This window comes from Anolis sagrei, chromosome 4, assembly GCF_037176765.1.
Source record: "Anolis sagrei isolate rAnoSag1 chromosome 4, rAnoSag1.mat, whole genome shotgun sequence".
In the NCBI taxonomy this organism is placed as follows: domain Eukaryota; kingdom Metazoa; phylum Chordata; class Lepidosauria; order Squamata; family Dactyloidae; genus Anolis; species Anolis sagrei.
Window position 1 is genome coordinate 17,829,412 of NC_090024.1, and position 13,101 is coordinate 17,842,512.

A 13,101-nucleotide genomic window follows, 5' to 3' on the forward strand; every position below is an offset into this window, starting at 1 on the left:
AAGCGCAACTGCTGCAAAATCACACCCCAGGTGCTATGGTGAGGTTGGGGCAACCCCAAGGAGTTCCCGAAAGGAAAAAATCAATATATGGCACCAGCCTCCGTCAAGAGTTCTCAGTCGTGTGTGCCGCTTATGTTTCCACCCCGAATTTTCCCCACCAAAAAACCCACTTGTGCTATTGAAAGATGGGGGCAGAGGTGCAGGAAGGTACACATCACATGGGCAATATTTTCCCTTGCATTGCTTGCTTTGTCACTTACAGCTTTCACTGACAGTTACCGAACCGTGTCTTGAAAACTAATGCAAAACACACAACAGTCTACGCCTACTGACTAAAGGCATCTGAGGTAAGATCTATTTTGTAAACTGTTGTACTCTTTCCTCTGAAAGACTGCCAGTTGGGTTATTTTTCCCCCCGTGGAGTTAATCATACAGGCTGAGAAATCAAAGTGTCTGAAACTGAAAGAAACAAAAATTAAACTGAAAAACAGATAAAAGAAAAACTTGTATATAGTCCCCAAGACCACAACTTTGTACGGAGATTCAAAATCCAACATCCTGCCCACACTGATTTTCTTTTCTTTTTAAAAGTTACTGGTCTTTAATCTAAAATATAGAGAAGAGTTTTAGGAAACAGGAGGATAATCAGGATTTCAAGGAACGGGCTTCAGCATGAGCAGTATTATCCGTCTCCCTCCTCATCATACAAGTATTTACATGAATGTGTCTATAGTCATAAATAAGTGCACAACATCAAAGTACAATTGCAAAGTCTATGGGCTAAATTCCCACTTAGTCCTCACTTACTTAGCTGATCTCTCGTTGTCCAAGTATGATGGCCTTCCAAGTGTAGTGTCTTGATATTGGATACGTGGGTGGCTGTGGAGCTCTATTCTTTATCCACATGTTCTTCCACAAGGAGGGCATCGGATTCCAGGTGGAAAGAGGTCCCTGTCAGGGTTGGCTTGATGCACCTTCTTCTTGCCACGTTTCTCCCTTTCATCCTACATTTATGCCTCTTTGAATCCCACAGCACTGCTGGTCACAGCTGACCTCCTGTTAGAGCGCTCAAGGGCCAAGGCTTCCCAGTTCTTGGTGTCTATGCCACAGCTTTTAAAATTGGCATTAAGCCCACCTTTAATTCTCTTTTTCTGTCAACCAACATTACGTTTTCTGTTGGAAAACAGTTATCAGACATTCGGACAACCTGACCAGTGCAGAAGATGATGGTGTAGGAGCATGTCTTCAATGCTGATAGTCTTTGCTCCTTCCAGCATGCTGACATCTGCCCGCCTGTCTTCCCAAGAAATTTGTAGGATTTCTTTGGAGGCAATGCTGATGGAATCATTCCAGTTGAGTCTGTCATCTGGAAACAGTCAACGTTTTGCAGGCATATAGCAGGATTGGGAGGACAATATCTTTATAAACAAGCACCTTGGTCTCCCTACAGATGTTCTGGTCTTCAAAACCTCTTTGCTTCATTTGGAAAAATTCTGCACTCACAGAACTCAGGTGGTGTGGTTTCAATGTCCATGTTGACTTTTGTGGAGAGGTGGCTGCCAAGGTAGCGGAAATTGTCAACATTTTCTAATGTTACACCATTAAGCTGTATTTATGGCATTGCAGAGGGATAGGCTGGTGACTGCTGGAAGAGCACTTTGCTTTTCTCTATGTTCAATGAGAAACTGAGGTTCTCATATACTTCTGCAAAGGTGTTTAGAGTGGCTTGTAGGTCTTCTGAACACAAACAGACTACATTATCGTTGGCATATTGGAGTTCTATAACAAATGTTGCTATGACTTGGGTTTTGACTTTCAGTCTGCTGAGGTTAAATATAGAGCTTGCCATCTGTCCGATAGATTATTTCCACTCTAGTGGGAAACTTCTCATCAACAAGATGAAGTATCATAGCGATGAAGGTGGAAAATAAGGTTGGGACAATAACACATTCCTGTTTGGCACCTGATTCCTCCTTAAATGTGTCACTTTGGGAAACCTTGCTGTCCAAGACTGTTGCAATCATGTCATCATGGAGGAGAAGCAGGATGTTCACAAATCTGTGAGGGCATCCGATTTTTTGGAGGAAGGTCCAGAGAGTACTGCAATTCACTGGGAGAGCTATCCAATCCCATTAGAATGGCCTACTTCAACAAATGGTTGAATGGATCTACTCTAATTGCCAGCCAGTTTTCTTTACATCAATTTGTGCACCAAAAAGAACCAAAGAGACCTCAAGCACTCCTGACAGAGAGCCACCCAGCCTTTGTATAAAAACCTTCAAAGAAGGAGATCCCACCACACCCCAAGGCAGCACATTCCACTGTTGAACAGCTCCTATCGTCAGGAAGTTCTTCCTAATGTTTAGGTAGAATCTCTCCACCTGCAATTTAAATCCATTGCCCAGTGTCCTAGTCTCCAAACAGCAGAAAACATGTTTGCCTCTTCCTCAATGTGACATCATTTCAAATACTGGAACATGGCTATCATGTTCCCTCTTCACCCAGCTGTTCCACATAGGGCTTGGTTTCCAAACCTTTGATCGTTTTGATTGCCTTTCTCTGGACACCTTCTAGTTTGTCAATATCCTTCCTGAATTGTGATGCCCAAAAATGGACACAGTATTTATTTATTTCAGATAAGATCAGACCAAAGCAGAATGGAATGGAACAATCAGTTTCTTCAGGTGGTCTACTACAGTGTTTTGCAACTCTAGGTTCCCTGGATTGTAATTTTGAGGACCCCTGACCATTGGCAACATTGGCTCAGCTTAGGGAAAATGAAGTTTCAGAACATTTGGGGATGCAAAATTGGGAACCAACGAAAGAAAATGTTATGGTATGCCACAATCCTCCCCTTCCAAATGTATATCTCTGGCACACTTGATGATTGTGTGGAAATTGCTTAGCTTGGGCTCTGGCCCGAGAGACTCCAAATTACTACTGCAAAGCTATTCTTAGATTTGCATTTGGGCTGGTTTTAGGAGGAGAAGTTGGCCTTCTCCCAAGTGGAGAGAAATAGGCACCGACCCAAAGACTTCTGCTATGAAAATGCTGAATCCCAATATTTGTGCTAAGATTACTTCACCCTGCTGTTATGAAAGTCATTAGGTAAGAATTGCAGAATGCTTCATATACTAGGAAATATGACAGAAATCAGGAACAATAATAGCAAGCTGCCATTTCAGTTCTGCGGCAAAGATCCATCCGATATGCATGTGGGAAGTGAAGCACTGTGCTCTACTATTATTGTTGTATGACTTCGGATGCATCTACACTGTTGAATTAATGCTGTTTGACACTGGTTTAACTGCCATAGCTCAATTTGCAGAATCAAGGGAGTTGAGGATTTACAAGGTATTTAGCCTTCTCTGTCAAAGGACTTGTTCCAACCAAGCAGTTGGGATGGGCCCTTGCATTCACCTGTTAAGATGATTGCAAATTCAGCAAGTGTTTATTGTGCAGGTGTTACATTTTATAACTCTTTCCACCTACTGCTGAAGATGTTGCATGGAAGATTCTTGCCCAACCTATATCTGCTTTGATTCAGTGAAATATTGCACAGAGATGACTTCAATCCATACTCTGGAGACCAGGAGTGAAAATCACAGAATCATAATGTTGGAAGAGACCTCAATGGCCATCTGGTCAAGCCATTCCTCTCATGCAGGAATACACAATCAAAGCAGCACAAAGTCAGTTTTTCCCTTCCTCCTTCTCCTCAATGGGACACCCCTTTAAATGTTGAAACATGGTCCTCGTGTTTCTTCTTAACCATCTCTTCTCCCAGCTGAACATTCACCAAGAGGAAAGGAGGGATGGAAAAGAGAAGGGAGGGAGGGGAAAGAGAAGGCTGGGTGGGTGGCTGGGTGGAAGGAAGGATATAAGAGAATGGAGAAAGGAAAGTGAGAAGGAAGGAAAAACAAAAGGGAAGGAAGAAAGATGGGATGAAAGGATGGAAGGGAAGGAGGGAGGGAGGAAGAGGGAGGTATGGAAGAAAAGGAGGGAGGGAAGGAGGAAGGGAAGAAAGAAGGAAGGAAAGGATGGTGTGAAAGAGGAGGGCCTGAGGAAAGAGCCCAAGGGGCCACATACGGCCCCAGGCCTGCATTTACCCATACCTGCTTTAGAAGGTCCAGAGTCATGCAAAGCTCCAGCTGTTGGAGCACCAACACACAGCATCCTCAGTCACTGGTGAGGAGTGCTTGGAATTACCATCCCGCAAACTCTGGAGGGCTGTGTGATTCCTAACCTGAATGTACAATTTGAGTTTCCTGGGGAGCATGAGAAAGACTTTGGATTGAAAGGTGAAGCAGCTCAACTTGCGAGTTAAGAGACTTCTAACTGAAAATGAAACGTTAAAGAAACAAGGGCTTAGGAAACCACATGAGATTAAGCTACGAGGTTACCAATATCAGATGTTGCTTTGGAATAAGGGTAATCTACAAAATGTAGACCTATCATGATTATAGATCTATGCAAAACTCTTTTCTTGGGAAAGGAAGTAAGAAGACTTACTTTTGCAACAAGCTCTATATAGATAGTACAAAGATTGCATGAAATCTGTTGCTTGGTTTTCCTCTCTTCCTGCATAACTGTCCTCTTTCAGGGGTCAAGGGGTGCATCTAAACTGCAGAATACATGCAGTTTGACAACACTATAAGTGCCATGGCTTAATACTATGGACTCAAAGGAGTTGTAGTTTTACAAGATTTCTCTGCCAAAGAATGATGGTGCATCAACAAATTACAAATCCAAGTTGCACAGGATAGAGCTATGAGAGTTAAAGTGGTGTCACACTGCATGCATTCTGCAACGTAGATGTGCCTCTTGACCCCTGAAAGTGGACAGTTTTGCAGGAAGAGAGAAATATCTAGCCATCTATCTAAATGGGGTTTAAACAATTATGATGATTATAAAGATGACACACATTTCATGTTAAAGAACAATAGCAGACCTTAGGTTTTGTCCCATCTATCTATTAGGTACTTTGATTAAATGCATCAAAATTCTGCAAAACCCCTGTTTCTAGGTACAAGAACCTTTAGGCATCTTAGTTAAGGTGACATAATTGGTTCTGAAATCCCCTTAACAATTTCAGTTCAGTCTGTACTTCTATTTGTAGATCTGTCCTCTTTCAGCATCTGGTTATCAAGCTCCAGCCTCCAAAAAGGAGTCCTGCCACACAGGACGATGAAGTGGCTTCTAATCCTGGTGCATTTACATGCTGCAGGGTAAATATAGCTCTCACCCAGAGGTTTGCAGCCATTTATTAATTTCCGCCTTTGGTTAATGAGAGATGCTATCTTGCAAGCAGCAAAGACACTGTGAGTGAGTGACATGGTGTGCTTGCAATTCGGTTTCTTCGAAAGTCAGCAAGGGAGTGTCCCAGAAACCTTCTGTGTTTCAGCACCGACATCGGATAACCAAAATGCGGCAACTGCCAAGTCACGGAGAGCTATTAGGAGAAATATTATTGTGCTACATCACCAAGGAAAGATATCCCGGATCTTGGGGGGGCTGAAATGTCAGCTTAAATATATTCACACACATTACATAATTCTAGCACTGTAATTTCATTTTAACCTCCATGGTTACATCATATGGGAACTTGGCAGAATGTAGAATTTACAGCCCAGAGAGCTCTAGTATTTTTGCAAACAGTTAATGTGGAATCATAGGGTGCATCCATACTGTAGAATGAATGCAGTCTGACACACCTTTAGCTGCCATGGCTCAATGCAATGGAAACCTGGGAGTTGAAGCTTGGTGAAACACCAGCACTCGTTGCCAAAGAAGGCTAACATCCTTGTAAAACTACACATCCCATGATTCCATAACATTGAGCTATGGCAGTGAAAGTGGTGTGAAACTATTAATTCTACAGATTGTATGCACATGAGGTGTGAAAGGGACCCAGGAAAGGAAAACACAAGTTCTTCAGCCCAATTTCATATGGCCTTTGTCCAGAGCTTGGAAAGTGATAATTATAGACTCTTAAAGCTGGAAGGGACCACAATGGTCCCCACATCTAGTTGTGGGGATCACAACGAGACACAGTGAAGACATCTGCCCTTGTGCTATGCTACTCTGCTGCTGAGTATGCATGCCCAGTGTGGAACACATCTCACCACACTAAAACAGTGGATGTGGCTCTTAATGAGACATGTCGCATTATCACAGGGTGTCTGCGCCCTACACCACTGGAGAAATTACACTGTCTAGTCGGTATCGCACCACCTGACATCTGCCGAGAAGTAGCAGCCAATAGTGAAAGGACCAAGGCAGTGACATCTCCAGCCCATTCCTTGTTTGCGTATCAGCCAACAAGTCAACAACTTAAATCAAGAAATAGTTTTCTAAGGTCTACAGAGACACTCGCTGGAACACCACAGCAAGCGAGAGTCCAAAAGTGGCAGGCTCAAACCCAGAACCTCAATCAATGGCTGATACCAAATGAGAGACTCCCTTGGGCACACAGAGGACTGGGCGACTTGGAAGGCGCTGAACAGACTGCGCTCTGGCACCACGAGATGTAGAGCCAATCTTAAGAAATGGGGCCACAACGTGGAATCTACGACATGCGAGTGTGGAGAAGAGCAAACTACAGACCACTTGCTGCAATGCAACCTGAGCCCTGCCATATGCACAATGAAGGACCTCCTTTGCGGCAACACCAGAGGCACTCCAAGTGGCCAGCTACTGGTCAAAGGACATTTAATCAACTACCAAGCTTGCAAATTCTGTGTTTTGTCTGTTTGTTTGTTTGTTTTTGTTAAAAATGTAATACAAATGTCTGGTTGCTGATGACACGATAAATAAATAAATCTAGTCCAAACCCTTTGCCATGCAAGAATACAGCACTAAAGCTCTCCTGAAAGAAAACCAGACTAACCTGTCTTGATCTTTACAGATCCCACAAAGATTATTGGGAGGAGAAAGTATGGAAGAATAGATCAGAGACTGAGAAATCTGGGGGAAAGACAAGGCCAAAGATGCACAACATACTTGGCCAGGCTGCTTGAGAGATTCTGGGATTTGTCATTAGAAGTAATGCATATTCCAAGGCACACTCACAAACTCTGAATATGGTAGATTTTATTGTTTTTCGCCTCTGTTAACACATCTGAGCGAGACATTTGTAAATCAGGGACTGCCAGGGCTGATCCTGCTTTTCTTCCAAGATCTGATGGGTATTTATTTAGACTGTTGCTGATGTTATTATTCAAAATTGCTCTCACGGCTTTACTAGCATCTCTGGAAATTCAAGAAGTATATTTAAATGCTGTAGTTGGTGACATTTCTGGGCAAAACTCAAATATGCATAATGGGTTTGGTGGCCACAGAAAGGGTAGAGTCCCACAGTTTCCCCCAAAACTTCTCACCCTTTCCTTGAGCCCACACACTGGGCTGACTGTGCCCCTTGAATGCGAACCAGGTCACATCAGGTCACGTTTTCTCCTCCTGGGAAACTCTGATATCCGCCATGAAACACCTACAGCCCCCGCTACAAACGCATCATTAAAAATAGCGCAGGGGAAGGATGCTCAGAAAAAGGAAGGCTGACTCATTCACTCCTCTGACACTTTATCATTTCTATTACACACATGCACACACATAAACTTTTGTGATTGCTATCTTGCTAGGAAACTCAAAGCGGTTTGGTTTTTGAAAGCGCTACTGCAAGAATGACTCCCACTTGCATTTCTGGTCTTCAAAAGCAGACTTTGAAAACAGTATTTAGGGCATATCTACTATAACCGACACATCTATCATGAAGAAAATTGGACCATGTCATAAGGTTGCGTTTCAAATTTGTTCTGATCAGCGTTCTAGCTGCTGCTTTCCCATTTCATGGCTTGGGGAAAATAGAAGAGTAAATAAAGAAATATAGCAGGGTGGGAATTTTTTGCCACTAAATATTCAATACCTAATGGGCATAATCATTCCTTGCTGATCTGATTTGGAGGTAAGCAACAAATCCCATATTTGAATCACTAGAGAGAAAGGTTGGATATAAACAAAATATTATGTATTTTACTAGATTTGTTTAATGGTTTTATTATATTTTATTGCATTCTTAATATTTCTCACTTTGAGCCCCCAGTGGTGCAGTGGGTTAAACCCCTGTGCCGGCAGGACTGAAGACCGACAGGTCGCAGGTTCAAATCCAGGGAGAGGCGGATGAGCTCCCTCTATCAGCTCCAGCTCCTCATGCGGGGACATGAGAGAAGCCTCCCACAAGGATGATAAAAACATCAAATCATCCGGGAGTCCCCTGGGCAACGTCCCTGCAGAAGGCCAATTTTCTCATACCAGGAGTGACTTGCAGTCTCTCAAGACCCACGAAAGACATGACAACAAACCTCTTGACTGCTGCTTCTCCTGCTCCTCCCCCTCCCTCCCCCTGAGCAGAACCATTCCATGTGGCACCTGGAAGCAGGGGAATATTGGTGTCCTTGTTTTTAGGCCTGTTCCTGGGGTTATTTGGGGTGCTGATTCAGAAAACTGCATTGGATAGACCACATCAGCTCTAGATTATAAAACGTGGTTTTCTGTAGGAAAGGAATTGGCGACTACTGGATGACATATGTTCTGTATCAGAAACTGAAGCTGATGTGGTCTATCTAATGCAATTTTCTGAATCAGCACCCCAATTTACTAACCTGAATCTAAATTTGACCAAAAACTGATTTGTAACCCTTTTGGTAGTAATGTTGGAGAGTGGTTCCTGGTGAAGTGGTCCCTGTCAATTCTTGGGAGTGGACTCTCATCAAAGACAGTGGAATTACTATTGTGTGTAGTTTGAACATGATCCAGCAATGTGGTGCAACAGCAAATTTGATGGATGCTATTTTAGCCTGCACTGATTGATGCATAGCTTTCAAGATGGGGGAAGAAATAGTCCCATTGGTCAGGTCTCATCTGGAATACAGGGTTCTGCTCTGGAATACAGACCTGTTCTTCATTATCTTAAAAGCTTGGGACCAGAAGTACTTTGAATTTTGAAACACCTGTATTTTCCTACACATAGAAATGGGACTCAAGTCTAAACACGAAATCTGTATACATCTTAGACTTTTTAATATGTGTTGACACTATAATTCTAAATATATTTCTTTTAATGCAGCGCATGTAGTGGTTTGAGTGTTAGACTTATGTGACTGGAGAGCTAGGTTCAAACTCCCACTTTAAGATTTACTTGGATCTCATATGGGAGGAATGCAGGATGCATGGATGGATAAGCAACTTGGAAGGGAGGGAGAGCATCCAATATCTTGGAAAGGACATAGAGATGACCTCTTCCTTCCACCAACTTAGCACTAGTATATCTGCATCCTTCAACCCATCTTCCTTCACTGTAGACACCAGGAAATCCCACACACACATATACACGCTCCAAAGTCTCCAAAGAGCAATATTTTATTGGTCAATCAAAATATACAAGATGCATCATGGCATTATTTGCTCTCATGCAAGCTTTGGAAGCTTCACTGGCTTCTTCATCAGGCAAAAGAGATCTTTTAAAAGTCATATAGGAGAAGAAGGTGGGAAAGAGTGATGGTGTTGGGAGTCCTACATTATACAACAGATGTTATTTCAGTCATTGTTCAGTTAGTTTGCAGGGATCACAATGCTGAGAGGCAATTTCCTTCTTGGCCAAGTGGAGGCTGGTGACTCCATCATCGTCGTCATCCTTGCAGATGGCCAATTCTCTCACACCAGAAGTGACTTGCAGTTTCTCAAGTCATTCCTGACATGAAAAAAATCATCATCATCATCATCATCATCATCATCATCATCATCATCATCCCTTAACCCACTTCTTCTTCACCTGTGCCAAGTAGAGGCCTGTGACTCCATCATGATCACCATCATCATCCTCTACCCTACTTCTTCACCTATAATAAAGCTTTATTTATACCCCGCTCCATCTCCCCCAGGGGGACTCAGTGCGGCTTACATAAGGCCATGCCCATCAATACAATACAAGCTATAACACACAATAAAACAAGCAAAATACAAAAAATACAAAGTTGAAATAATATACAACACAACAATATAAAATCAAGCATTAAAAACACAGGGAATTTCACTAGGCAGGGCCAGATGCATGGATAAAATTATAGAAAATATTAAAAACACTGGGAGATAAGGCAGAGTAACTTATAAGGAGGAGGCTCCAGGAATGAGGAAAGATTTCATTGCACAACCCATAAAGTAAAGTGCGTCTAAGGACATTTTGTGCAAAGTGTGATCAGGAAGAATCTTTCATTCAATCACTGAAGGCACATTGGAAGAACCAGGTTTTCAAATGCCTCCTGAAGATTGCCAGTGTGGGGGCTTGTCTAATGTCTCTGGGAAGTGAGTTCCAGAGCCGAGGGGCCACCTAGAGAAGGCCCTCTCTCTCGTCCCTGCAAGTCGCACTTGCAATTCAGGGGGGAGCGAAAGAAGGGTCTCTCTGGAAGATCGAAGGGATCGTGTGGGTTCGTAGGTGGAAATACGGTCACGCAGGTAGGAGGGTCCCAAACCATTCAGGGCTTTGTAGGTCAAGACCTGCATCTTGAATTGGGCCCGGTAGATAAACGGCAGCCAGTGGAGCTCCTTAAACAGGAGGGTTGACCACTCTCTGTAATTCGCTCCAGTTAATAGTCTGGCTGCCGCCCGTTGGACCAGTTGGAGTTTCCGGGTCATCTTCAAGGGCAGCCCCACGTAGAGAGCATTGCAATAGTCCAATCTAGAGGTAACTAAGGCATGGATCACCGTGGCCAAATCTGACTTCATGAGGTACGGTTGCAGCTGGTGCACGAGCTTCAATTGTGCGAATGCCCTCCCAGTCACCGCCGACGCCTGAGCTTCAAGCGTCAGCACCGAATCTAGGACGACACCCAAGTTGCAGACCTGCGATTTCAGGGGGAGTGCAACCCCGTCAAACTCCTATACCTTGATTTGGCCTACAACTGACCTGGAGGACCTCAGTCTTGTCAAGATTGATCCTCAGCTTATTGGTCCTCATCCAGACCATCACAGCGGTCAGGCACCCGTCCAGCACTTGAGGGGCTTCCTTGGAGTTAGATGGAATTGAGTAGTAGAGTTGGGTGTCATCTGCGTAGAGATGGCACCCAACTCCAAAACTCCGGATGACCTCTCCCAGCGGTTTCATGTAGATATTAAAAAGCATGGGGGACAGAATGGAACCTATGCAATTTTTGCCTGACGAAGGAGCCAGCAGAGCTTCAAAAGCTTGCATGAAATACATGTTGATCATTCTGGTTAGCCAATAAAGGCATCACTCTTGTGGATTTTGTTTTATTTTGCTGTATAGCCCACATAGCAACCTATGAAGCATATACACAAATCTGTCATTTTCAATAAGTTCTACACAATGCGCCCCTCAAGCACCCAGGAGGAACAGAAGGGAAGATAAGCCACTTTGTGGGCTTGGTAATTGCTCTTCACCACAGCTCTCATCTTTCAAGCATCGCTGTCTCCCTGGAGATCTGCCATGCTCTCAATCTTCCAAGGCTGCATTTCCCATGAGCTCAAAGGCAAATTTAAGCAATTAAGGATAATAAACATTATGAGGAAGAAGAGGCACTTTAACTGCTGCTGTCTTGTTGGCCTTAAGAGCAAGCAAACAGGGGTAAAAGAACGGAATATTCTAAGACCTTAACTGGCAAGCAAGGGCATAGAAGTTTTGCATTTATTTTTTGCTGTCATATAAGGCCAAAAGATCTTCAAAGCACCAGATCGCACCACATCTTGGAAACTAAGCAGTGCCATCTTTGGTTAGTACTTCAATGGCAAAACACCAACAAATACCAGATGCTGTAATCTTTATCTCAGAGGAAGTGGCACATCTCTGCAAGCTGCCTATAGGCTTATGACAAGCCCATGGATTTCAGAGTTTCCTTAGGCAAGAAATATTTGTGATTTCGCATGAAACCTCTGAGATATGGACTAAGACATCTGGTACTCACTGGGGCTGAATGTGTCTGTATGAGATGTTTTGCCATTTCCTTCCTCTGAATTAGAGCCTACAATACCTGCTATTTACTGGTAGTCTCAAACTTAGGAAGCTGCTTCTTGATTTAAAGCGTTGGCATGCTGGCTGATATCTGAACAGAGGATGGGCCAGAGATATCATTGCCTTGGTCCTTTCATTATTGGTTGCTACTTTCCGAAGGATGTCAGGTGGTGTAATACCAGCTAAACAGTATAATTTCTCCAATGGTGTAGGGTGCACACATCCTGTGATAATACGGCATGTCTTATTACGAGCCACATCCACTGTTTAGTGCAGTGAGATGTGTTCCAAGAGATGTGTAGCAAAGCGCAAGGGCAGATGTCTTCCCTGTATCTGGTTGTGATCCCCAGTTTCATACAATATTATTTCTAGCACCCTCTTTTTGCTTGAGATTCAAGCAATACTTCTTATAAGATAGAGCATGGTTCAGAGTGACTCCCAGGTATTTTGGTGTGCTGCAATGCTCCAGTGGGATTCCTTCCCAGGTAATTCTCAGAGCTCAAGATGCTTGTCCAGCATTTTGAGCTTCGATGGGACTACAAAGTCCATGACATGTAAGTGTGGAGAAGAGCAAAGCACAGACCACCTACTGCAATGCAACCTGAGCCCTGCCACATGCACAGTGGAAGACCTCACAGCGACACTAGAGGCATTCCAAAGTACATTTAGCATAATGTCAAGTTTGTTACCTTGTTTGTGATTTTTCTATACAATATAACCGTGTTCTCAATTTGCTTCTGTAAGGATAAAAAAAATACTAGTAGTCTCCTATCCATGTACTAACCAGGGCTGTCTCTGCTTAGTATCAAAGATCAGCCATTTAGGCTACAGCTTTATGGTCAAACTGGCATAAATCAGAAACCACTTAAAGGCACAAAATGAAGTACTATCCAATTGAATGAGGTTATATGCATTAAGCACTTGGGGAAGTCACGATGCCAGACTAAATGTCCAAACATTGTCTAAAAGATTCTGAGGTCTGAAAAAAGAAACCTTTCCACACACCAAAAGCTTTAACAATATGATTCCTTTCTGTGAGTTAACTGAGAAAAATCAATGTGTAACACCAAGAAGGTGAC

The 13,101-nt window shown here is 43.2% G+C and overlaps 1 long non-coding RNA gene across 1 annotated transcript in view; it reads right to left on the reverse strand.

The window, feature by feature from the left end:
- Positions 1-9,423: 9,423 nt before the first annotated feature.
- Positions 9,424-13,101, reverse strand: part of LOC132772855 (uncharacterized) — a 189,732-nt gene continuing 186,054 nt past the window's right edge. The window contains exon 5 of the long non-coding RNA XR_010909794.1: positions 9,424-9,748. This is a non-coding gene — a long non-coding RNA (uncharacterized lncRNA). The remainder of the gene's footprint in view (positions 9,749-13,101) is intronic.